The sequence below is a fragment of the Martes martes genome (genome assembly GCF_963455335.1).
Source record: "Martes martes genome assembly, chromosome: 3".
NCBI classification, from domain to species: Eukaryota; Metazoa; Chordata; class Mammalia; order Carnivora; family Mustelidae; genus Martes; species Martes martes.
This window is the reverse complement of record NC_137890.1, coordinates 139,886,404-139,910,947: the sequence shown is the minus strand read 5'-3', so window position 1 is coordinate 139,910,947 and position 24,544 is coordinate 139,886,404. Positions and strand designations below refer to the sequence as shown.

General features: G+C 37.9%; 2 protein-coding genes across 5 annotated transcripts in view; one reads left to right on the top strand and one right to left on the bottom strand.

Moving 5' to 3' along the window:
• Window positions 1-10,009, bottom strand: part of BAZ2B (bromodomain adjacent to zinc finger domain 2B) — a 426,011-nt gene extending 416,002 nt beyond the window's left edge. The window contains exons 1-2 of the mRNA XM_080798618.1: window positions 9,939-10,009; window positions 8,317-8,501 (exon numbers count right to left, since the gene is read on the bottom strand). The gene's annotated coding sequence lies outside the window, so the exon portion shown is untranslated. The remainder of the gene's footprint in view (window positions 1-8,316; window positions 8,502-9,938) is intronic.
• A 136-nt stretch (window positions 10,010-10,145) lies between these two features.
• The window catches only part of MARCHF7 (membrane associated ring-CH-type finger 7), a 45,196-nt gene continuing 30,797 nt past the window's right edge, over window positions 10,146-24,544 (top strand). For 3 of the 4 annotated variants that reach the window (XR_013966533.1, XM_080798310.1, XM_080798309.1), the window contains exon 1: window positions 10,157-10,285. The gene's annotated coding sequence lies outside the window, so the exon portion shown is untranslated. Of the gene's footprint in view, window positions 10,286-24,544 lie in introns of all 4 variants that reach the window. The other variant, XR_013966532.1, reaches the window with a different exon arrangement.

Here is a 24,544-nt window from a genome sequence, read left to right as displayed (position 1 = left end):
CTTATCTTTGCCTCTATGTTGTTCCTTTGGTTCCTATAAGGTGTTGTTTAACTCTGGCCTCTTTCAGGATTCTTTTATCTTTGATTTTCTTCAATTAGAAAGTGATCTGCTAAGTAGTAGTTTCCTTGGGCCTTTATCCTGCTTGCTATTCTCTGAATTTCCTGGGTATCTTGTTTGGTGTCAATCTGGGGGAAATTTTCAGTCATTGTTTCAAATATTTCTTCTTCTCTCTTTGAGATGGTCCCATTACACCTAGGTTGCACCTTTTCTAGTTGTTCCACAGTCCTTGGATATTGTGTTCTGGTTTTTTTTTTTATATAGTTTTTGTTCTCTTTGATCTTTGGTTTTTAAGAGTTCTATTGTCATACACTCTAATGCAGAGATGCTTTCCTCAGCCATGTCCAGTGTACTAATAAACCCATCAGGGATGTTCTTCTTTTCTGTTACAGTGTTTTTTTTCCTATCTAGCATTGTTTTTGTTGCTGTTCTTTCTTACTATTACTATGTCTCTGCTTATTTTCCTTAGCTGCTTTTGTGTGTTGTCTAATTTATTCATTAGAGCTTTTAGCATATTAATCAATCATAGTTGTTTTAAGTTCCTATTCTGTGAAGAACATAGGTTAAGAATGTCAAACTTCAGAAAATGTGCATGATGTGAAATCACGTTGCTATGTTAAAAAAAATATATATATATATATATATAAATATAAATATATACAACAACAAAATTCCACCCAACTCCACTATGTCTGGTTCTGATGCTCTCTTTAAATTGTGTGGTTTTTGTTTTTTGGAATGCCTTATAATCTCTTCTTAATAGTCAGACATAATATGTTGGGGTAAAAGGAACTACTATAAATAAATCTTTAGTAATGTAATGGTGAGAGCAGGGAGGGGAAGCATTGTATAATGCCATGACTAGGTCTCAGTGTTTTAGTGAGCCAATGCCTATGGGCTGTGAACTTCAAAAGAGCTTTTCAGTTTTGTTTTGTTTTGTTTTCTATTACCTTAGGTGGGACAGGATGGCTAGAGTTGGCTGGAGTGGGTATTTTTCTTCTTCTGCAAGGAAGGCTAAAGTTGGCTATAATGGGGTATTTCTCCTACCCAGATTAGTTAGGCTCTGATAATACCTCAGCAGGTTAGATTTTGGTTAACTAGCTTTTCCTGAAGGCAGGTTTTTTAGGAACACAGTGATCCGGTGTATTTTCAAAATGGTTCCTTTTCCCCTTGCCAGGAGTCCAAGAGTTATTTACTCTGGGAATCTGTTCTAGCTCCTGAAGGTGAATCTCACAATATTGTGGCAGCCTATGATTGGGTCTCCCTGGAGCTGTTATGTCTCAGAATTGTCCACACTGAGCCTCCAGCAATTTCAACAATTACACTTCAGGTTTTCCTACCCAGGTACCCGTTCCTGTGGTGGTTTCAGCTCCTGAGTCTCTACTCCTATAAGTCACAACTCATTGTATTTGTCTACTATCTCCCATCTTAGGGGTAGTGTTTGCCTTGTATCCTTCTCTCTCTTAAAAGAATTTAAGAAGAGTTGCTGATTTTTCAGTCTGTTCAGCTTTTTACTTGTTACGATGGAGTAGGGACTTCCAAATTCCTTACACATGTAACCAAAAACTGGAACCACACTATTCCTTGTTTTTAACAGAAATACACGGTCCCATTCTTCAAGACTAGGACCTGTGTCATTTGTTTTTTTCATAAATAAAGGTAATTTACTCATTTATCTATATGAGTTGACAGAATGCTAAGTTAAAAATTTTTTTTTCTATTCAGGAAAAAAGGAAAATGTTCCCTTACTATGAATTTAAAAATAACAATGTAATGTTTAAAAGTTGAATCTGTATTTAAAAATTTACTTTATATTTTATTCTTAAAAGCATTTTTTCATCTACCTTATATTAATAAGGTTTTGTTCTTTTCCAAAACATTTTCCTGAATAAAATAAGTTAGAAACATTGCAAAGACAGTCTGTGCCAATTTTGCTATGAACAACGCTTAAATTCTATACACGGTTCTGCTAGTAAGAAAACAAAAGTCTTCTAAATAGGGTGTAAAAACTTCCACTCAATATCTAAGAGTTGCTTTTCTCTCCCTTTAGCTGATTTAGAAGCAAATTCTGTTGCAGTAGTATATTTAGGTTGTTCTATACATTTTTTTTCCATTAAATTAAATAAATGCTAGTAGCTTCCATGTGGCTTGATTCCAAGCATAGGTAAGATTAAACACTAACAGTTTTTATTTCTGAACATTATCAGAAAAAATTATTAAATTTAACTTTAAAATCTTTATCAATTAGATACAAATTTTCACCTGTCCAATTAATTTCTTAATGCTGTAATCTGATTAATGTCTTATTTATGCAGAGTAAAGATTGATAATAAGGCCTATTAAAATCCTGATATATGACTTCATGAAAAAATTGTATTTTAGAAATATTCCAGCAATTTGTAACATGATGACTAGTAGCAAAATTGACATACCAAGAAACATTTTGTTATCAACCTGAAGAAATAATGTCTAAAACAAAACAGTCACATCAATATATTTATAAAACCATGAAGGGAAACCAAATATTCATCAAAGTTGTAGTTCATATTTTCATTCATATCTTAGGACCCTAATATGAAAACACATGTTCAAAACTTTCAATTGAAGAACTATTTGAGATAAAGTTCATAAGATTAAAAAAATAACCCTAATAAATGGACTTTAAAACAATAAAATAATTACTTTTCCTGAAAAAAGCCTTTCCATAATTTAAGCACAATTAACTGTCTACAAACAAAAAAATACTGAATTAGCATCTCTAAGAACTGAATTAAAATATAATGTCTTTAAAGTAGAGTGTTCTTTGGTTTAAAGAGAATAATATTCAAGCCACAACAAAAAACCACCACCAACAACAAAATGAGTGCTCTGCTAAAGCTAAGAATTACAAACATTAACTATAAATGAAATATTTAAAGCATTGCACTGTTATCATAACATTTATGATGACATATTATAGAAAAATTTCGGACTCTTCTGTATTGTTTAGGATACAAATGGCCCATTTGCTGTCAAGAATGGCCAATGCTACCTGGTGAAAACTGAGACTGGACTCTGGGATGGGAAACGGTTAAAAAGCTAAGTAGTATAGGGGCATCTGGGTGGCTCAGTGGGTAAAAGCCTCTGCCTTCAGCTCAGGTCATGATCCCAGGATCCTGGGATGGAGCTCCACCTTAGGCTCTCTGCTCAGCAGTGGGTCTGCTTCCTTCTCTCTCTGCCTGCTTCTCTGTCTACTTGTGATCTCTGTCTGTCATATAAATAAATAAAATCTTTAAAAAAAAAGAAAAAGAAGCTAAGTAGTATAAATGTGTTTATGTGTATAGTTTTTAAAAAAATTATTGTGAAATACAAAAATATTGATAAGGTGTTTTTATATAATGAAGTATATTCAATGGCTTTAGGAAGTTGCTGAAAAAAGTTAATGAATAGTGGAAAAATATCAAGATAATTCCTAGGTAGGTTAGTAGTATAACATGCACTGTCTATAATACAAATCTAGTTAGGTGTATTATTGGGTGATTCTGGAGGAAATAGGGTTACCATTTCTTATTATTGAATACTTGGGTGACCAAAATGCAGAACAGTATCAATATGTGAACAGGATTCAAAAGGGACCTAAGCGATAGTTCTCTGCACAGTTTATAGTTCTGAATAGTTCAGTTTTCACAATAGGAAATCCAGAAATAAATCTGGTATAAATTTGAAAATTCAATGTGTGACCAATTCATATATAAAGACAAGATTATTTAAGAAATGCAAAACTGAGGGCACCTGGGTGGCTCAGTGGGTTAAAGCCTCTGCTTTCGGCTCAGGTCATGATCTCAGGGTCCTGGGATAGAGCCCCGAGAAAGGCTCTCTGCTCAGCGGGGAGCCTGCTTCCCTTCCTCCCTCTCTGCCTGCCTCTCTGCCAATTTGTGATCTCTGTCTACCAAATAAATAAATAAATAAATAAAATCTTTAAAAGAAAAAAAGAAAGAAATGCAAAACTGGCTATCCATTGAATAGAACACAAAATTGTATCCTATTATCTATTGCATATATAAATATTGAGTTTAATTAAACATAGTCTAGAAAATCTAGGATACTACATGATATAATCCAGGGATAGGTATTATTTTAAAAATAAGCTAGAAACCCAAAAGTTACGAAAGAAATCAGAGACACATTTTATCACATGAATGTATCTTTGGCAAAAGATACTAAATAGCAAGTCAAGAAAAAGATGAGAGAGCTGAAAAAACTCTATGAAGACAGAACAGAGTAGTAATAGCTATCACAATTGAAAAGAAAGGATAAACAATATAAATAGGGATGTAGATAAGAGGTACTTTTGATTGAAAAAAGCAAGATGAATATGCATATTGAAATGATGCTATTTTATAAACTAAATGGTTAAAAAAAACTATGAGAAGTTCTCTGTGTGGAGAGAGAGAGAGAAGGAGAAAGAGAGCATACCCGTACATGTGGGTTATAGAACTATTCTTCTATTTATTTATTTAGGAAAAAGACTACACATGCAATGGGTGGAGAGGGGCAAAGGAAGAGGGCGAGAGAGAATCCCAAGCAGGCTCCATGCCCAGTGCAGAGCCCATCACTGGGCTTAATCTCAGGATCCCGAAATCATGACCTGAGCTAAAAGCAAGAGTCGCACACTTGAACAACTGCGCCTCTAAAACTATTCTTTTAAGACTGTGTGATCATGCAGAAAAAAGTGCAGAAAGACACTAATTTTGTAAGGATATTTGTAGAGTAGTAATTAGAGGCAAGAGAGCCATATTATGAAGTAACGGGGAAAAAAGAAAGAGAAAAGGCCTATACTAAAATAGCTAGTATGCATAATCACATACCTACATTGATATAAAATCATACACGTGAAAAAAAATTAAGAAGGGGATAGTGACCAAACTTGCCAGAGGAAATACCCAAGGAATTTATATAAGTATTTGGATGCTCTTCTGCTTATAGTCTCATTAAATGTAAACTGAAGTAGCCATAAAGGCCAAATATTATCATTCTGATGTGTATGTGTTTAGCTTGATTGTTATTAAAGGAACAGTCAGCTCAATATAGTTTCACAGTTTACTGGAGAGGTCAGCAAACTTTTTGTAAAAAAACAAATAGTAAATACGCTAGGCTTTCGGGGCCATATTGTCTCTATCACAACTAGTCAACTCTGCCACTGTAGGATAAAAGCAGTCATAGGTGGTGATGGCTATTTTTAGGAGTTAACTTAGTGAATACAGAATATCAAGTTATTTAATCAAACATTGATTTAGGCATTGTTGTGAAGAGATTTTGTAAATGCGCTTAACATTTACACTATGTTGACTTTAAGATTATCCTTGAAAATATGATGGGCCTCATCTAATCAGCCTTGAGAGCAAAAATAGCTTTTCTGGAGAAAAAATTCTGCCTCAAGGCTATACTTATCCATGCTTGTTGGAGTTTCTGGCCTTCTGGTCTACCCTACAACTGTGGTAGCCAATTCTCTAGATACATAGATAGGTAGTACTATTATGTACTATTTGTTCTGTTTCTCTGGCTAACCCTAATACATAGACAATACATAAACATAGCCGGCCTGTGTTCCAATAAAACTATTTACAATAATAGGGAGTGAACCAGATTTGGCTTGTATACCATATTTTCCCAACCCCCAGTACTATTAATAATAAAAGATACTTGCTTTTGTTTAAAACCATGTTTCAGGCAGTGTGAAATGTGCTTCACATATGAATTCCAAGTGTCTAATAAATTGGTTATTGCTTCTGATCAGCTCATATATTTTGGAGTAGCTATATGAGCAAAAATGATATTCCTAGAACCAGTGAGCTCTTGATCATGAGCTTAGGTATAAGAAAGGGTTTCTCAGAGAGGTGGGTTGTATCCGCCCCCCTCATTTTTTTCAGTGAGGGTTTTAAAATGGTACTCTCTTTACTTGTTTTTATATTGTTTCATCTATTAGCTTTGGGGATTGAAAATTATTACAGCAGAAATCAACCAACAGAGTGTCTTGGATGTTTATTTATTAAATGTGGTACCTTTTGATCAAACTCAAATTTCTAAGATTACATTCAATTTAGGGAAAAATTAAAATTCATAAAATCACTAAATCAGGGGTTTATCATTTTTGGAATGAAAGGGATTCTTCATATCAAAGATTTAAAGCACAGAATCCTTAAGTAAGAAGAAGAGTCCTAGGGGCGCCTGGGTGGCTCATTCGTTTAAGCATCTGCCTTCAGCTCAAGTCATGATCTCAGGGTCTTGGGTTGAGCCTCCTGTGGGGAGTCTGCTTCTGCCTTTCCCTCTGACCCTCCTCCCAGTTTATGCTCTGTCTCAAATAAATACATAAAATCTAAAAAAAAAAAAAAAAGGATGAGTTCTCAATCTATGATTAAATAATATTACATATTTAAAATTATCTATACCTTGGGGCCCTGGGTGGCTCAGTTAGTGAAGCGCTCAACTCTTGCTTCCAGTTCAGATCATGACTCGGTCGTGAGATCAAGGCCCAAGCTCCACTCAGTGTGGTCAGCTTGGGATTCTCTCCTTCCCCAACCCCACGCACGCTTGGGTGTTCTCTCTCATTCAAATAAATAAATACAATCTTAAAAAAATAAAATTACCCATAACTTTTTAAAAAAGATTTTATTTTTTTGACAGAGACACAGCGAGAGAGGGAACATAAGAAGGGGAGGGGTACAGAGGGAAGGAAGCAGGCTCCCCACTGAGCAGGAAGCCCGAAGTGGGGTTCAATCCCAGGACCCTGGGTTCATGGCTTGAGCTGAATGTAGACATTTAATCGACTGAGCCACCCAGGCGCCCCAAATTACCCATAACTTTAAATAGTTGATTCCCAAATTGGTTGATGCTACAAGGCTTCCTTTCCAGGGATTAAGATTTCCATTTAAGAAGAAATTGGAATCCTTTCTCTTCAACTCAGGGACCCCCCTATAACCACTCTTTTCTCATCCCCAGTATTACCTCCTGTAACTCAAAAGTTTAAGAAATAACCTACATTTAAAAATGATTTGATTTATAAAAAGCAAACATGACACACTTTTTCAAGATCACATTGTTTATTCAAAGTGAAGAGTATCTATAAGATTGCCCTCACATAGAGAAACTTCTTAGAAGGTAAGGTTGTAGAATGACAAAAAAGGAACACTAGAACTTTTTTTTTTTAAATTTTTTAAGATTTTATTTATTTATTTGACAGAGATCAAAGGAGGCAGGGAGGAAGGAAGAGAGAGATGGGGGAAAAGCAGGCCCCCTGCCGAGCAGAGAGCCCCATGCAGGACTCGATCCCAGGACCCTGAGATCATGACCTGAGCTGAAGGCAGAGGCCTAACCCACTGAGCAACCCAGGCACCCGACACTGGAACTTTTAAATTCAATATCTGAAAGAGAATTTTCTAAGCTATTAGATAGTTGAAGAAATGTTTAACCATAAGAGGAAAGGGCTCTTATAACCATGACCAAATGACAAATTTATAAAGTAGAAGGATGAAATTCAAATAGTAAATAAGAGCCTAATTTAGAGAAGAAGCCAAGTTCAGAAATGGGAACCAATATGAGTGGTGTGGGCAAGTGAACCAAGATCCTTAGATACAAAAATGTGTGTCAGAGTTGGTCCAAGGACAAAAACTTTAGCAAAGGAAGGTCAATTAGGGGAATTTTGTGGGGGGAAAAATACAATTATGGAGTCTAAATTGGTCAAACAGTTCTGAATTCAAAAATTTTGCCTGTCAAATCATTTTGTACTGATTTTTAGTTCAGAAAATATAGTCACCATTGTAACTCATCTGCATCCACAATTTCCACCAAATTGTCTTTAACACAGGAAAATCTCAATGATTATTTGTTAATAATGATAATTACATGGAAACTCAAATCAGAGAAGGTATTTTATTTATTTATTTATTTTTTAAAGATTTTTATTTATTTATTTGACAGACAGAGATCACAAGTAGGCAGAGAGGCAGGCAAAGAGAGAGGAGGAAGCAGGCTCCCCGCTGAGCAGAGCCCGATGTGGGGCTGCATCCCAGGACCCCGGGACCATGACCTGAGCCGAAAGCAGAGTCTTTAACCCACTGAGCCAGCCAGGCGCCCCTAGAGAAGGTATTTTAAAAAACAATATCTAACAATTCTTAAGGAATAAAAACATAGTTATCAGTGATCTTTATCCAATTACTAGCGTTGCTAAGAAATTAGAGTCTGGAAGGTATGTTTTGCACAGAAAATTGGTGCCACACTCACCTCTGCTGATATCATCAGTTCTGGGTGGGGAGGAAGCCATAATCTGCCAAAATCTGAACCATTCTTGCCAGGTTTGGGGGTTCTGTAGAGAAGTTACTGCTACCAGGTCTGATTGCCATAGCTCAGGAAAATGGTGCAACCATTCCTCTTAGCGTAGAAAATACTTGAGAAGATGTTTAAGGGACCTATAAAATATTAAGCCCCAGAAACACAGTATTAGCAGTGGTTTAGACATGGAATACAATAGGTAATAGTTATGGAGTGCTTACTATGTTCCAGGAACTGATGCCTATCTCATTTAATCCTTTCAACAACCCTATGGGGTACGAGTATTGTTATCAACCCCATTTTACAGAAACAAGTTTCAGCAAGGTTAAGGAATTGCTCAAGACAAGAAAGGTAGTAAGATAAGAGGCACAACTAGGATTTGTACTCATGCAGTCTGGTGCTTCAGGTGTGTGTATCAACAGCCACAAAGCTAGAGGTATATTCAAACAGGCTGAGGAAAAAAAAATGTGTTTCCTAAAAACGGCAAATTAATTCTAAAGTAACATACAAGGTGCTCTTTAATTCACATCCTGAAAAGATAGAGTGACATTTACCTGCCAACTTTAAATGGTAATAAACTTTAAATCTTTAAAATTTACATTTTACAATTTATTTATAATGTGAAGCATGGACAATCTGTTAGTCTCCCAGAGTGAAATGGGATAAGAGATAGTGCATTCCCTTCAGATGAAATGACAAAAAATATATATATATATATAAAACTCATACGTCATTAATTAGAATTATTTGAATGCAATGCATTGCTTAAAACCTAATAAAATAAGTCACTTTAAAAAATCAGGTGCCCTGAGTAAGCCTACGAGTTTCAATAACTTATCTTCACCGGTAAAGAACTTTTACGTTTGATAAACTATTGAAAATACGCACAATATCACCTGAATCCACGTAATATCTAAATCCACATAAATTGTGGCTTTCTTCTCTTACTCCCTTTTATTTTTTATTAATCCTTTATATATAAAGTTTACCACACTTAGAGGTTTTTGGAAGTTTCGCCTAATTTTAACCAGACCATTTACCTCACAATTTTCTTCCAAGTGAATTTTTACTGCAAAATCTGTAGCTACACTATCAAAGATCGGTACCAGGATTTTAAAAGACATAGCTGTAAAAGTACACCACCAGCAAGACTTAATGACCACCACCAAGGAACGGTCCCGGAGACACTGGCTCCTACCCTGAAAGGGGAGGGCTCGCAGACCACAAGCAGGGCGGGAAGGGAGCGGGAGGAGGGGAGGTCGGATGAAGCAGTGCTTAAGTCAATAAACATTCGCTGTGCCACTTACCAAAAGCCAAAAAAAAAAAGAAAGAAAAAAAGAAAAAAAAAATAGCTGGGCGGTACTTCAAGCAGTGGGTCCTGCAGCTTTGCGGGAGGGGGCAAGAACCTGTAGCGGGGACTCGGGCGCCTGGGAGCGGTAGGGCTGGACCAGAACCTCTCGCCAAGCTGGCGAGGGCGGCCAACTAGGGACAGGCCTCTAGCGCCCAGCTCCCAGCGTCCGCACCCTCACTGGCCCCGCCGCCAGCCCGCCAGCCGACCAGCCGCAGCTGCTTACCAGTGGCGCCTCGCTGCCTCCCCGGGGGCAGCCCTTCAACGGTTGCCGCAGTCAGAGCACCACCCCGCGGTAGGGTACGTCGAGCCTGCCCGCAGCTCTCGGGTCCCCGCAGCACCGCCCCTCTCGCGAGAAGTCGGCGGAGTCTGTGAAGTTGGGGGCGGGGGAGAAGAAGGGAGGGGCTTTCAACGGTGGCGGCCGGTTCTGCGCCGGATCCGGGCGAGGGGCGGGCGCCATTGTGCTTCTCTGCGGACTGCTCTGGTTTATTTAGGGCCCCTGAACTCCGTGGAAGAAGGCAGTGGTCGCTTCGAGCAGGACGCGCCCTATACAGTGCCAGCTCGGGAGCAGGGGTAATAAGCTGTGGCGCTCGGGCTTCTCCCTCTGGGGGAGTTGGTTCTAACCAAGGCCGCGTGGGGGAGGGGAGAAAACGAAGTGCAGGCCTGGGGACGCGGAGGCTGCTTCCCTCGTCTTTAGTTGGGGCGGAGGAGAGTGATCGGCGCCGCGGTTACGGAGGGCAGCAGGGCGCAGGCCTCGACCGGTGGCCTTTTCGTCTCGTGGTGGAGTTTGTGACGGGTAGAGGGGCAGATTGTACGTCTTCCTGATGAACGTGTGGTCGGCGAGGGCAAGGGGCTTGGGTACTGCTTTGGCCTTTGGCGGCCTCCTCTTGGATGGGGGTAAGGAGGATCCTCCGGAACCCTGCGGACCGGGAGTGTCACGAGTGAGGTATTTAGTGAGCGCAGTGTGGAGGGCGGGGAGGGTTGGGACTCCGCCAACCCGGTCTCCAGTTGAAGGGACTTTGCCAGCCCTTAAGTTGAGGTGAAGATTTGGTCATTGATCGCTCCATTTCTTGACTATTGTGTTACTTTGGGAGTTTTGTATCGTGGGAAATTGTATGTCCTTCAAATTGAAATAGTTGATGGTATATGTATAAAACGGACCTGTTGGCATAAGAAGTGAAAATCTGGAAGGCATCCGTTGTAGATAATCTCTCATTTTGATGGAACTGCGTAGTGAAGATTAACACGTACGAAGAAGCACCATAAAATACTACAGTTATTTTTTTTTCTACGCGCACATGTGGATAGTAATAAATGGGGAAAATCTGCCCTGGTAGTGAATTCGTCACAACTAGTGTCGTTTGGCACTACTGAGAGTAAATGTGCCAAAGTGAAATTGAATTTAGTAAGTTTTTTTTTAATTTTGTAGGACTTTTTAGGGGTTTTTTTTGTAAATTATTTTAAACTTCCCCATACTCCTTTCTCACTTTTCTGTCAAGAGCTAAGGTAAGGTTAAAAATGAACTTTTGACTTAAAAACCAAACAGTATACTTTTGTTAACAAGGCAAACACATGGTGTAACTAGATTTTTCAAGAGGAGAAACATTTTGTTTCAGGAATGGGGATCAGTATTTCATTTACAGCTCTACAGCCTCTTGTGAAACAGTTATGGTGTCTGAGGGATTTAGAGTCAGAAGATCTGGGTTTGGGTCTTAATTTTACCATAATTATTTAACCTGTTTTCTTAGAAACATAGCACTTTTCCTTGAGTTGAGGTGGAAATTAAATTAGGTGAGGTAGCTGATAGTAGTCAACACCTAGGGGAAGTAATGCTCTGGGAATGAATTTTTAATGGCTATAAAACAATTGGAATTGATACCTGAAGTCCAGTTGTTTATATTCTGGTCAGAATAACCTTAAAATTTTACTCTGCCTGTGGTACCCCTTCCCTCCAGTAATGTAAGTTCCATATTACAAATGTTTTTAGATAAGAACTTTTAAAACTTTTCCTTTGCTGTAAATTTATGCCACAGATGTAAGCTTGTGGGTATGCATGGTCTTGACTTTTTTCCAAAGTTGCATGCGGGGTCAGATGTCTTGAATAAGAATGATTAAAAATTCCTACTTACTTAAATACAGGTGATTACTCTTTTGCTGCACTGGGAAGAGAGCTTATTTTCCAAGATAAAGCACAGAGATTCCCTTATGTAGACATACACCTATGTTCTACATGAAGATGTCAGATAATCAACTGACACGTCATCCATGGCTCTCATACAGCCAATTTTTAATGAGCTCCATATCCATTTCACACAACTCTTCAACTCGTGTATGTTTAGGAGTTGCCCCTGTTTTAATATTTTAGGAAAATAATAGTGCTAATATAATAATTCTAATATTTAGGAAAATAATAGAATTATCAAATTATGTGAAACATTTTTTGATAATTCGTTATTCATTGTATTCTGGCTACTAGACCGAGGCTTCACGTTACAAGAATGCGCTTGACACAGCATCTGCCTTCCACAACTCACAGTTCAGTCATGAGACTAATGTATAAACAACTACTGCTATTATCACAGTGTAAGAACATAGTACTGTGGGAGCACAAAAATTGAACAAAGGTTCAGTCTTTGGGGAAATTTTTTACAGGAAGTATTGCTTGAACTGAGATGTTAAGGTGGCTAGTAGTTTGATAGGAAACTGCAAAGTCATGGTATGGTATTTTGTTTTAGGAATGGACAATTTGTTCCCATAACTGCAACAAATTAGAAGGTGACATGAAAGACCTACTGTTTCAGAAAGTGCTCTATGCTGTTGGGAATGGAGAGCTATTGTGTCCCTAAGCCCAATAAAAATGATTTTTAGATTATCTTTACTGACAGCATCCTTCTGTTACTGCAGGTAATTGAGTGCCAGTAATAAAGAACAGTGGGAAATGGCATAAGTGGAATGCAGACTGAAATGCTTGCGTTAAACCTTATTTTTTTAAGCAACAGATTTAACTTAACTAGTGAATGTTTTAACTCTTAAATTTAACAGAATTAACTGATCACATTAGGATTACAGCATAAAATAAGTAGATTTTGAATTACTTGTAAGATCTACTTGAAATCACTAAAGAAAATTCTGTTGTAATGATTTGTAATAACAAATCATTATTTTTTAGAGATTCTATCTTTAATACAGTTGCTAATAGTAAGATGAACCCAAGGGTGGGTACAAAATTCTAATTTGAGCGTGGCTGGGGTTTAATTTTCATTGATCTTAACTTTTCTATTCTGGTCTGAACTCATGTGGTCAAAACTGGTTTTTCTTGCTCTCAAATACATTTCTTTGTGGCTCTACCAGTTAAACTACATGTTGAACATCTGGTTTTGAAATCACCTACTACTGCTCTACACCCAGTTTTGTCAACAGGTTTAGAAGAGGGCAAATTTTGAACCTTAAAAGCTAGGTTCTCACCTTTTATTAGGATCTTTGCACTTCAGTGTAAAGTGTTTCTCCCCTTCCGGAAAAAAGACCCTAACGTGGTGTCCACTCTGAATGAAGATTGAAACTTGACATTTACAGATTAAGTATACTTCAGAGGAGAACAGATTGTCTTATAAAGTAGCATAGACTTAATAGTCATATTTTCTCGTGAAGACATTAAACCTTTTTCTGATTATTATTTCAGGCATGGGTATATCTTTGTTTTAAGTATCTGTCATCTAAAAACACAGAGGCTTGGGGCTCCTGGGTGCCTCAGTGGGTTAAAGTCTCTGCCTTCGGCTCATGTCATGATCTCAGGGTCCTGGGATCAAGCCCTGCATCGGGCTCCCTGCTCAGCAGGGAGCCTGCTTCCCCCTCTCTCTTCTGCCTGCCTCTCTGCCTACCTGTGATCTCTGTCTGTCGGATAAATAAATAAATAAAATCTTAAAAAAAAAAAAAAAGAGTGGAATGCTTAACTGACCGAGCCACCCAGGCCCCGCAAGACAGTGTCTACTAAGCTGTATGAAAATCTTTAATGGTGATAGCATTGCTTAATAGTAGCGAGTATTTGCTGAATACATATTGTGTGCCAGCAAAGTTCATAATATACCTTTGAAGTTGGTACTATCATTATCACCATCTTATAGGTGAATAAATATTAGAGAAATTAAGCCTAGTACAGGACAGATCTCATAGCTTGCATTCTTAACTGTCATTTTTGCAAATAGAAATGGGCTGGTGTGCTAAAAATTGCGCAATGCTTAATTTATCTTTCCTGGTCTCAGTTTCATATTTATTTCTGTTAATTAAATTAATTAATTAAAGGGGAAGTCTTAAGTGTGGGCCGTACTGTTTGTTACTATAGATGGGCCTGGGGCCTTTTTTGTTAGTCTGGTTATTTGGTTTATGACTACTGTGTGATTCTTGACAGATCCTGAACAACAGTTTAATGGAAGAGAGTGGTCTAGAGAGTAATGGGAAAGGATACACATTGTTTGAGAGATCCCCTTTTAAGCAGAATTAGCAAAAAACTTAACATTGTGCTGTCATTTTTCTGATCTTAGGAATTAATAAGCTTTTAAAATTTGGTAACCAAAAATCCAAGTCATACTTCTTAAACAATCTGTGGTAGTGCCCGAAGAAAGCTTTACTGTTATGTAGGGGAAATATGTAGAACTCCTTTAGTCTTAAGCGTTTCCTTATACTGCCTGAAGCTTTTCAGTTCACTTTTTCGTAGTGCCCCAGATCTACTCATTAGGCATAATCAGTGGAGAGTGACCTTCTTAGGCTGACCATACAGAAAGGGACAGTGAAATCAGAAGGCATGGAGGTAGCATAGGTGTATGGGTAGATAATGTAAGTGATTGAAAATCCGTTATCACCTCAGCTTGCTCTCTGTTTTCAAAACTGTTTCCACCATGCTTCTAGACCTCTTCTGTGTACTTCAGACTGTTTGTTTCTTTAAAACTCATGCTTCTCTGTATTCTACTCTGCGAATTTCCTGCCAAAAAAGAAAAAATGTTTGGTTTTCATCAGTATTCTGAATAATTCCTCCCCACCCCCATAGAATTCTTTCTTACTTGACGTATTGAATCTGCTTGCTTTCTTTCTTTCCTTTTTTTTTTTTTTAATTTTATTTATTTGTTTGTCAGAGATGAGGGGGGTGTTGGGGTGTAAGGGAGAGGCAGAAGAAGCAGGCTCCCTGCTGAGCAGCGAGCCCTAAGCAGAACTCTATCCCAGAATGCTGGGATTATGACCTGAGCGGAAGGCAGACGCTTCACCTACTGAGCCACCCAGGCATCCTGAATCTGCTTTCTGTTTACTTTTGGAACCTCATTAATTTGCCTCAGAGCCAGTATATTTCTTCCTAATAACCTGTCCTTAATTGGGGACAAACTCGGGATTTTTTTCATTTGTTTTTAGCTGTTGGTATCTCGAAATCTTGAGTAGTTTCTGAGCCTATAGCCTGTAACATTAGGTTGTTCCCCATTATTCCACAAAGGTAGTAAAATTAGTTACTAACTTTAAGTATTCTAAGAAATGCAGGAATATGTATATGAATCTGTTGTTAAAGTTAGGCAAAACTAGATAAATGTTTCATTTTTGAAAACACTGTTTGTCAGGAATATTATTTCTGGGGTCCTAAAGGAAAAAAATATACAAATTAGTGATGGTAAAATCTTCAGAACCATTGCCTTGTTAAAGTATAAACTCCTGAGCAAAGGACCCAAGATTGCCTTTATAATATGGTTCTGATTTTATGTATTCATTCCCTTCAGAGACCTTTCTGTTTCTCTCTCCCCTTCTATGCCTTCAGTTTCACTCTGACACTCAGATTGTTTTCTTTTTTCCAGTTCTTTAACATGCTTTAGCAAGTTTATGCCTTATTCCTTTTTCTGTTTTTATTCTTCAGAGGTCATCTCAGATGTTACTTCCCCTGAAGTCTTTTGCATCTGGAACTTTGGCTATTCCCAGTCAGTGCTCCCATGGCATTTTCAGGTTTTTGTTGTTTATAAATAAAATTTTCATAGGATTAAGAAATAGGAAAAAATAAAATAAATACAGTGGTGTATCTGATGTAGAAATTGGTGTAATTGCTAATTCTCTTTGGTAATTATTTTAGTTGGGCTTTCTAACTCTGATCCTTTTGTTGGTTTTGAAAAAAATTTCAGGCAGTATCTCTTCAATTTTTTTCTCTGCCCTGGTCCTTTCCTTCTGTAAATCCAACTAAATGTACAGTAGACTTCCTTATTCTTCTTTCGGTGTCTCTTAAGCCTCCCTTCTGTATTTATTGCCATCTGTTCTTCCATGCTTCATTCTGGATAATTTTTCTTTCAGCTTATTTCCCCTAGTTCTTCAGTTTTGCTTACTTTATTGTTAAATGGGTCAATTTTCCATTTTGCTAACATTGGGGCCGTATTTATGTGGTTCTTTTGACTCTTGTCTCTTGGCAGTGGGCTCATTTGTTTCCTTATATTTTTGTGTGTCTGGTAATTTTTGGTTAGTAAGTTTAAAAAAAAAAAAGTAGAGGAGAGATAAATATTTAAGCTGAGATAAATATTTAAGCCTGGATATAAACATACTCTACTTCTGATGGGTTGAGTTGGTTTCATCTGTAGTTGAGCCAGGCTTAAACTTTATCATCACTTTATTTACCTTAGAGTTCTTCAATACTAGACTGCCATTACTTAGTGCTTAGTATGAGGCTGGGGTACTGGAGGATATCTTACAGTATTCTTTCACCATCCTCAACTTCCTGTAGGCCCTGCACATCTGTACGATAAAGGTTTTTGTCTCTCTCTCTACTCCTGGCTGTTCTAACTTCCTCAGCAGTAGGCTGTCTTTGTTTCTTATTTGAAGCAAAAGCTCATGATAAAAGGGGGTGCTCTCTGTTCTGTATATCTTTCTCTGGTCTTGGGATGGCTCTCTGTGCCTGGTCCTCAGAGGTGGGGCTGTCTCAAATTTCTGTTCTTCTACCTGCCTCTTGGAGTCCAGAGTGCATGCAGTCCCCTGCCACCCCCCCCTGCACCCCAAAAGCAACTAATCTCTGCCTTGTATTGATGGAAGATCTTGGGCAAGCATTCATAGCCCTTCCTCAGTGGCCACAGACCTTTGCCTTGTATTAGTGTAGGGTCTGCTGGAAGTGGGTTTCATACCTTCTTTCCTAGCCACAGCCAATCCCACCTTGTACTCTTGCAGGTTCTGGAACATGGCTAACCTTCTTCAAGTTCCCTTTTCTTAAGCATAGGCAGGCCTATGCCTATAGCCTATATAGCATGATCATACTATAAAGAATGAAGTTTTCAGCTCTCCTGTTTGTCCTCATTCTTTCTTACGAGTTCTCAATGGAGGCCTTTGGAAAAGACTCAGCCTTGTGTTGAGGCTCCCAGAGTTACTATAGGAACTGTCTCACACTAGCAAATATTTACCTTTCGGTGCTTAAGAATTTGATCAATTTTGGCTGTTTCTTATCAGCCTTTCTGTGACCACCTTTGTTTTATTTCTTCTTGTGGAGAGGCTTACCGTTCTTTGTTGTTCAACTCATCTGTTGCCTTGTAGCCTCCACTCTGGTGGACTCGAGAAAAGTGATATAATAGATTATCTGGCTCACCGTTGTTATGTTAGGAGTTAGAGTGATGTTCTCTTATATTTTTCTATGCATTAAGCAGACAGGGGAATATTTAAGCCCAATTTTTGTTTGTTTTGTTTTGCTTGAAAATACTCAAGCAAAGTTGGGAGACTAGTAAAAATCAGTATGCACATAGCCATGCCTTATGCATGTCTTGGACTTTGATTTCTTTCTTTTTTTTTTTTTTTTTTTAATTTATTTGACAGACAGAGATCACAAGTAAGTGGAGAGGCAGGCAGAGAGAGAGGGGGAAGCAGACTCTCTGCTGAGCAGAGAGCCCGATGTGGGGCTCGATCCCAGGACCCTGAGACCATGACCTGAGCCGAAGGCAGAGGCTTAACCCACTGAGCCACCCAGGCGCCCCGGACTTTGATTTCTTATGCAAGACTGGGAAAATTAAAATTTAAACTTTCTAGAAATTACAAGTGCTTCCAGGGCAGAAGTGGCTTTTGTATTTTCATATCTCTTAGGATCCCGTTTTCCCTTCATTACTGACCTAGTAATTCTTTATTGTCATCAAGCCTTCATTGCTTTTAAGAGGATGCTCTTTATATTTTAATCCAACATTTTTCATTGTTTTGAGGAAGGATTGCTTTGAGTAATCTGCTGTCAAGAACTTCAGATTCTTTTCCATAGCATTTTGTATATCTCTGCTATTTGTATCACAGTTATTTATGTACTTACTTATTTTTATTCTACTCCCTCTACCCCTGAAATACGAGTTTCAGGAGATAGGTTTTATGATTATATTTCTAGAATTTAGCACCCTACCTGGTATATTGAAAGTACTCAGTAACTTTTTAAAGTTTTGTTTTTATTTTTTTGTTCTTTTTTTTTTTAATATTTTATTTATTTATTTATTTGAGAGAGAGTATGAGCGAGGAGAAGGTCAGAGAGAGAAGCAGACTCCCCGTGGAGCTGGGAGCCCGATGCGGGACTCGATCCCGGGACTCCAGGATCATGACCTGAGCTGAAGGCAGTCGCTCAACCAACTGAGCCACCCAGGCGCCCTATTTTTTTGTTCTTGTTGTTGTTTTGGTTTTTTTGGTGGTAATTGGACATTAGGTGGAAACAGTAGTTTAGAGTTTTGGATACTGGGCCAAAGAATTTAGACTTTTTCTGTAGGTAAGTACTGGAAAAAAAAAAGTTTGATTGGACATGACATCATTGCTGGTAGGATAAAATAAAAAAGATGAAAATGTGAATTCAGTTTAGATAGAGCCTAGCTTGGTATTATTAGAGACTAACTATGTTGGTTTACCCACAGTAGCCCTGGTATCCAAGTAAAGTTTTCCTGAAAACATTGTAAAATTCAGCTTTAATTTGTTTGTATTCCAGTATAAGTTGTGATACATTTTTTCAGTTGCATTTAATATGTGATTATGAGATACTAATAATTGCAGATAACATCAGGCACAGAATTACAGAATTTTACATGTCACTTGATGATACAGAACTCCTTTAGGCTTTTTATCTGAACTGAGAGGAGGCTTAAGGCAAAATTATTTCCACAGTATAGATTTGAATTGTGCTGTTTATAGGTAGAGCACTTTTTTTTTTTTTTTTGTCTAAAAATCCTTTATAATATTCAGCAGGTCACTGGAAAACATGAACTTGTTTTAAAGAGTGCTTCAGAGATTTTCAGGAAGCCCAGTAGAATGAAATTATCTTTAGGCGGGGAAGAAGTGCCAGTTTTCCTAGTAGGTAACAAGTCACAGATTTATGAGATGAACAGACTACATAAATTGTAGAGTTGGTATGAATATATCTTTTCCATTCCTGTTGCTTCTGTAGAGTTGGTATGAATATCTCTTTTCCATTCCTGTTGCTTATGTCAGTTGTTTTTAAAATGCCTCAAGGTGAGGAACGTATTCTTAACAGGCAGGGTAAAATCACAACCACTTAGGTAAACTAAGTGGTTAAATATCTGCTCCAGAGAATTTTCACCCAAGTGACCTCATTTCCAAACCTGAAAAGTTCACTGGAAGTCTCAAAGATTGATCAAAAGATTTTTGTAGCTCATTTTCTTCTTCCCACGTTCAAACCAAGTCTGAAGAATGGAAAATCAGCCCCTGGGAGCCATCAGTGCCTCAGTTTACTCAGATATGTTGATACGGAACAAGAACACCTAATTCCATCAGGTGGACCCGTGATGCCTAGGACTTGCACGAGGCTTAAAGAGCATACAAATGGTGTTGTAGAAATTTCACAGCAATCATGAATGCTGTATACAACTTCAGTGAGAAGGCATGGCAGATAGTCCCATAATCCCAAGCTCATGTTGCACTGTCCTATGTGACTTACAAAACACAAGTGCAAGGGTGCCTATGTGGCTCAGTTGGTTAAGCATCCAACTCTTGGTTTCGACTCATGAGTTGAGTATGGAGGCTACATAAGATTCTTGCTCTCCCTCTCCCTTTCCCCCCGACTCCCCAAATAAGAAAAGTTAAAAAATAAACCACAAGTTCAAGGATGAAATTATCAAGAATTTCAAGATGTCAGGAGTGAGCTTTCAGTCAAGTGCAGGGTCTTGTCCTGCATATGTCACACACCTATGAAGCCAGCCAGTTCATCTAATTACCAAATAGCTGTCTAACTCAAGAATCAAATCTTAAGAAATTTAGATTTGAAATTTAGATTTGAAGGCATACAGTGTTAGAAAAACAGAGAGACTATTATACTAACCATTGAGGAAAGATTACTTAGGAACTGTTTTGTACTATACTCTTTAAGTCTTGGTTAAAAGTATTAAGCTTCAAATACCTTTTTCTGATAGTTCTTATACCTTTCTTTTACAGCACTTAGAACAATTTAAGTTACATGGTTATTTATGTGGTTGGTTTGTTCGCTGCCTGACTACAATATTTTCCTAGTCATTATCTCAGTGTTTACATTCAGCATTGTCCTCTCATCTCCTCGTGTTCAGTATTAATGTGCCTAGCACACACTAAACATGTAGGCTTGAAAAGATGCCTCCATAGTACTCTGTAAGTCTGGTAGCAGTCTTTCAAGGACTGCACATTTTATTTTTTTTTCTACAGTTTTTTGTGCTTTTGACCTACAACTTATGCAACCAAATTATATAAGTTTTCTGGTAACACCTACATTGTCAGAATTCAATCAGTTTATGCAGAGGAGTTTCCAAAAATAGTTCCATAGAGTATAAATTCTATATCTCAGAGGACTCTGCCTCTTTGCCTTCTCCCAAGAGATTATTTTGAGCAGATTTCCTACTAGGTTAGTTTCATTCTGCAAGTAAGTCTGCAAGTAAAAATTGAGTATAAATACAAAGTAAACTATAAGGTATTATTAAGAAGCATAATTGTTATAGAACCATCTCTAGGACTGTATCTCTTAAAAAAGACATTTTGTCTTTCTGTTAATACCCTCATCACAAATAGTCCCTTGTTTAGTATTTTTTTTAACCATCCTTTATTTAGTATATTTATAGCCGTCTTAATAAAATGGTAAACCTGCTACTTGTTGAATCATTTATGGGTTTTTGCATGTCAGTATTTAACCATTGATATTCTTATTACTAATGTATACCTTCTTTGAATGTCCAGTTCATAATTATTTCTTTTCAATGAAATCCTGTATGGATGTAGTATAAATGGTTTATAAAAAGCTGAAGATGGCCGGCGGGGGTGGGGGGTGCCTGGGTGGCTCAGTCAAACAAATGGCTTCTGCTCAGGTCATGATCCCAGGGTCCTAGAATCAAGCCCCTTGTTGGGCTCCCTGCTTCTTCCTCTCCCTATGCCTACAGCTCTGCCTACTTGTGCTCTCTCTCTGTCAAATAAATAAAAGCCTTTAAAATAAAAAAAAATTTTTTTTAAAGATTTTATTTATGTATTTGACAGAGAGATCACAAGTAGGCAGAGAGGCAGGCAGAGAGAGAGGAAGGGAAGCAGGCTCCCTGCTGAGCAGATAGCCGGAGGCGGGGCTCGATCCCAGGACACTGGGATCATGACCTGAGCTGAAGGCAGAGGCCTTAACCCACTGAGCCACCCAGGCGCCCCTAAAATAAAAATTTTTTAAAATAAGTTGAAAAAAATTAAAAGCTGAAGATAAGGGTGACTGGATGCCTTGTAGTTTAAGTGGCTGACTATTGATTTTCAGTCAGGTCGTGACCTCAGGGTCTTGGGATGGAGCCCTGCATCTGGTTCTGTGCTCAGTGGGGAGTCCGCTTTGGGATTTTCCCTCTGCCCCAACCCCACTTGCTTGCTCTCTTTCTCTAAAATAAATAAATCAGTCTTAAAAAAAAAAAAAAGCTAGGGGGCGCCTGGGTGGCTCAGTGGTTTAAAGCCTCTGCCTTCGGCTCAGGTCATGATCTCAGGGTCCTGGGATCGAGCCCCGCATCCGGCTCTCTGCTCGGCGGGGAGCCTGCTTCCTCCTCTCTCCCTCTCTGCCTACTTGTGATCTCTGTCTGTCAAATAAATAAATAAAATCTTTAAAAAAAAAAAAAAGAGCACTGAGCCATGGGATGGGTCATCATCTTAAAAAAAAAAAAAGCTAGAAGGTAGAAAAGATTTATGTTAGGCAACTGTGTATGCTTTATCATCCAAACCAGGCCACTTTTTTTAAAAAAGATTTTATTTATTTATTTTCACAGAGATCGCAAGTAGGCAGAGAGGCAGGCAGCGAGAGGGGGAGGGGAAGCAGGCTCCCTGCTGAGCAGAGAGCTCGATCCCAGGACCCTGAGACCATGACCTGAGCCGGAGGCAGAGTCTTAACCCACTGAGCCACTCAGGCCCCTAGGGGCTATTAAAAATTGTCCTGGGATAATGAGCATGAATTAGGACTTTTCTGGAGATACTAGACAAACCAGGAGATATGGTCATCATATTTTATTTTATTTTATTTATTTATTTATTTATTGTTGATCATCATATTTTAAAAAGGAAAAGAGGAGTACTTTGCCCCACCCTTCATTCCCAGTGTCTTTCCAAAGGTACTGACCCTCAACTTTGTAGCTGTTCTGGGATTTACCTTCACATTTCTAGAGAATGTTTATACTATTCCATGATTTTTCATACATATTTTCCTTATTCATGCTTGTTGTTACTTCCCTAATCATCTCCATCCCATAGCATGTTTGTAGCAAAATTGTTGATTCAGTACCTTATATTTACATTATTATAACTAGTAAATATTCACCCACGTTTCACCCAGACACCCTGTTTCTTGAACAATAACTGTTTTCTAACAGAAAATTTTCATTTGTTCTTTGTACTTAGCGATTTTTCTTCCCCAGTTGTATCATGGTCTCTGCCACATATGCCAAATAGTATCCATAGGAGTCTCCCCCAACCACCCTCCAAACTTTGCTTTCATTATTCAGTCCTGCTGCTGTCTGGATCCTATGCTTCCTACATACCTTTGGAACTGTTTCCTGGGTTCTGTGTCTGGACTTACCTTTCTTAACTGTTTCCTGGGTTCCATGTCTGTTTCTTTCATTCTTTATACTCTCAGTTTCGTAGGACATACTCTTCATTTATCTTCCTTTGATATTTGTCTTGTTTTTGATCTTTTTAAAAGATCTTAACGTGTCTGAAAATGTGTCCTATTCTCCACCTCACATTTAATTGTTAGATTGGAATTCAAGGATAAACATTTTTCTCAGTACTATAGGCATTGCTTCATTGTCTTAAGAGTTTTTACAGTTGTCATTAAGAAGCCAGGGCAAGATCGTCTCTTCATTTTTGGTGTTCTAAAATTTCAAGATGTTAAATTGTGCTTATTGTTGGTCTTTTTTTTCTTTGATCCTGCTGGGTTCTCTAGAGCCCTTTCAATGTGGAGATTTGTATCCTTCAGTTCTGGAAAGGTTCTTTTATTTCTTTAGTAGTTTTCTTTCCATTTTCTTTCTTCTCTATTAACCATGGCTAAAGTAAGATGATAATTCCCCTGATTAGTTCTCCTATTTTAAAGTTGTATTTTCTACTTCTGAGAGGTTTCCTCAGTTTATTCCCAATAATTATGTTGAATCTCATTGTATCACATTTTTTAAAAAGAGTAGCCCATTTTCAGTGTCCACAAGCTCTTTATTATACTCCAGTTGTTTTCTTAAGCACCCTTTTATTTTATGAATGGATGTCTATTGATCTCTGAGGGGAGTAGTTAGCTATTTTCCCCAAATTTTCTTTATGTTGCTTTTTTTTCCTTTTTTTTAAATCCTGGTCTTTCATATCAGGATTTGATTGGATATTTAGTAATCCTTAATGTTTATCTGTTTGAAGGAAATGCTAAAAAAACTGATTAGAAAACTCTTGGTGACTAGTGGACTTTGCTGTGGGGGAGGATGGTCCTTGGCAGTCTAGCTTGGTAATTAATTGGAAGCAGTCCAAATACCAGTGTCCAGAAATCTTTGCCCATGTTTTTGTTTGGTGATCCAAGAGTAAAATCCCTTAATTTTATGGCAACATTGTAGAAATAGGGCTGGGAAAAAGTTCTCAGGTCTCAACATTGAACATATAGATTTTATTTTTCACACTTAGCCCTGCAGATTTGATTATATACTTGGGTGGGATGGATTATGTCTGAAATCCTTATTCTGGAGAGAATAAATACTTTTGGAAGATTGAAGCTAGGGGAAGAATTCGGGGGTTTACTGTTTGAACTACATATTTGATTTCAACTCAATTTTAACGCCATGCATCTTCTCTTTTTTGGTGGTGTCTGGTACCTTCAGGTCATGCTGCTTTTTTGTGTGCTAAGGCCAAATGCTTGGCTTCTAGTTTCTACCTCTAAGGGCCTAGGGTGTAGTTTTATCTTCTGTGTTTAATTATTGTGCCTTTACTCTTCCTTTGGATTTTCCAAATACACATTGAAATCTCTTGCCTTCTGTGGCCCCCTTTGGATTCATTACCTATCGTTTTATCAGGGTTTTGGAAAGGGGCAAAACAGGTACATAAGGATAATCTCTCATGTTTTAACTGGAAGTTCCAGACCGACCTTTTTTGATAAGCTTGCTTTGATTTAATCGTATTCATTGTAACTTTTACTGTGGTTTGCCATTAGTTGGACATTTTTAGTGGAATAATTTTAATTGATAATGAGTTTGTGTTACATCTTTTTCATGTTTGTTGTATATCTCCTGCTGCAATATAGACCATATGTTTTGGTGTTTTTTTCTTCTCTTCAGTCTCTTTTCTGTTATTGCCTGATACCATATTTTTAAAGTAAATATCATAACGAAAGCAAGTTCTTTTGTAGTAACTTTTAAGGTAGAA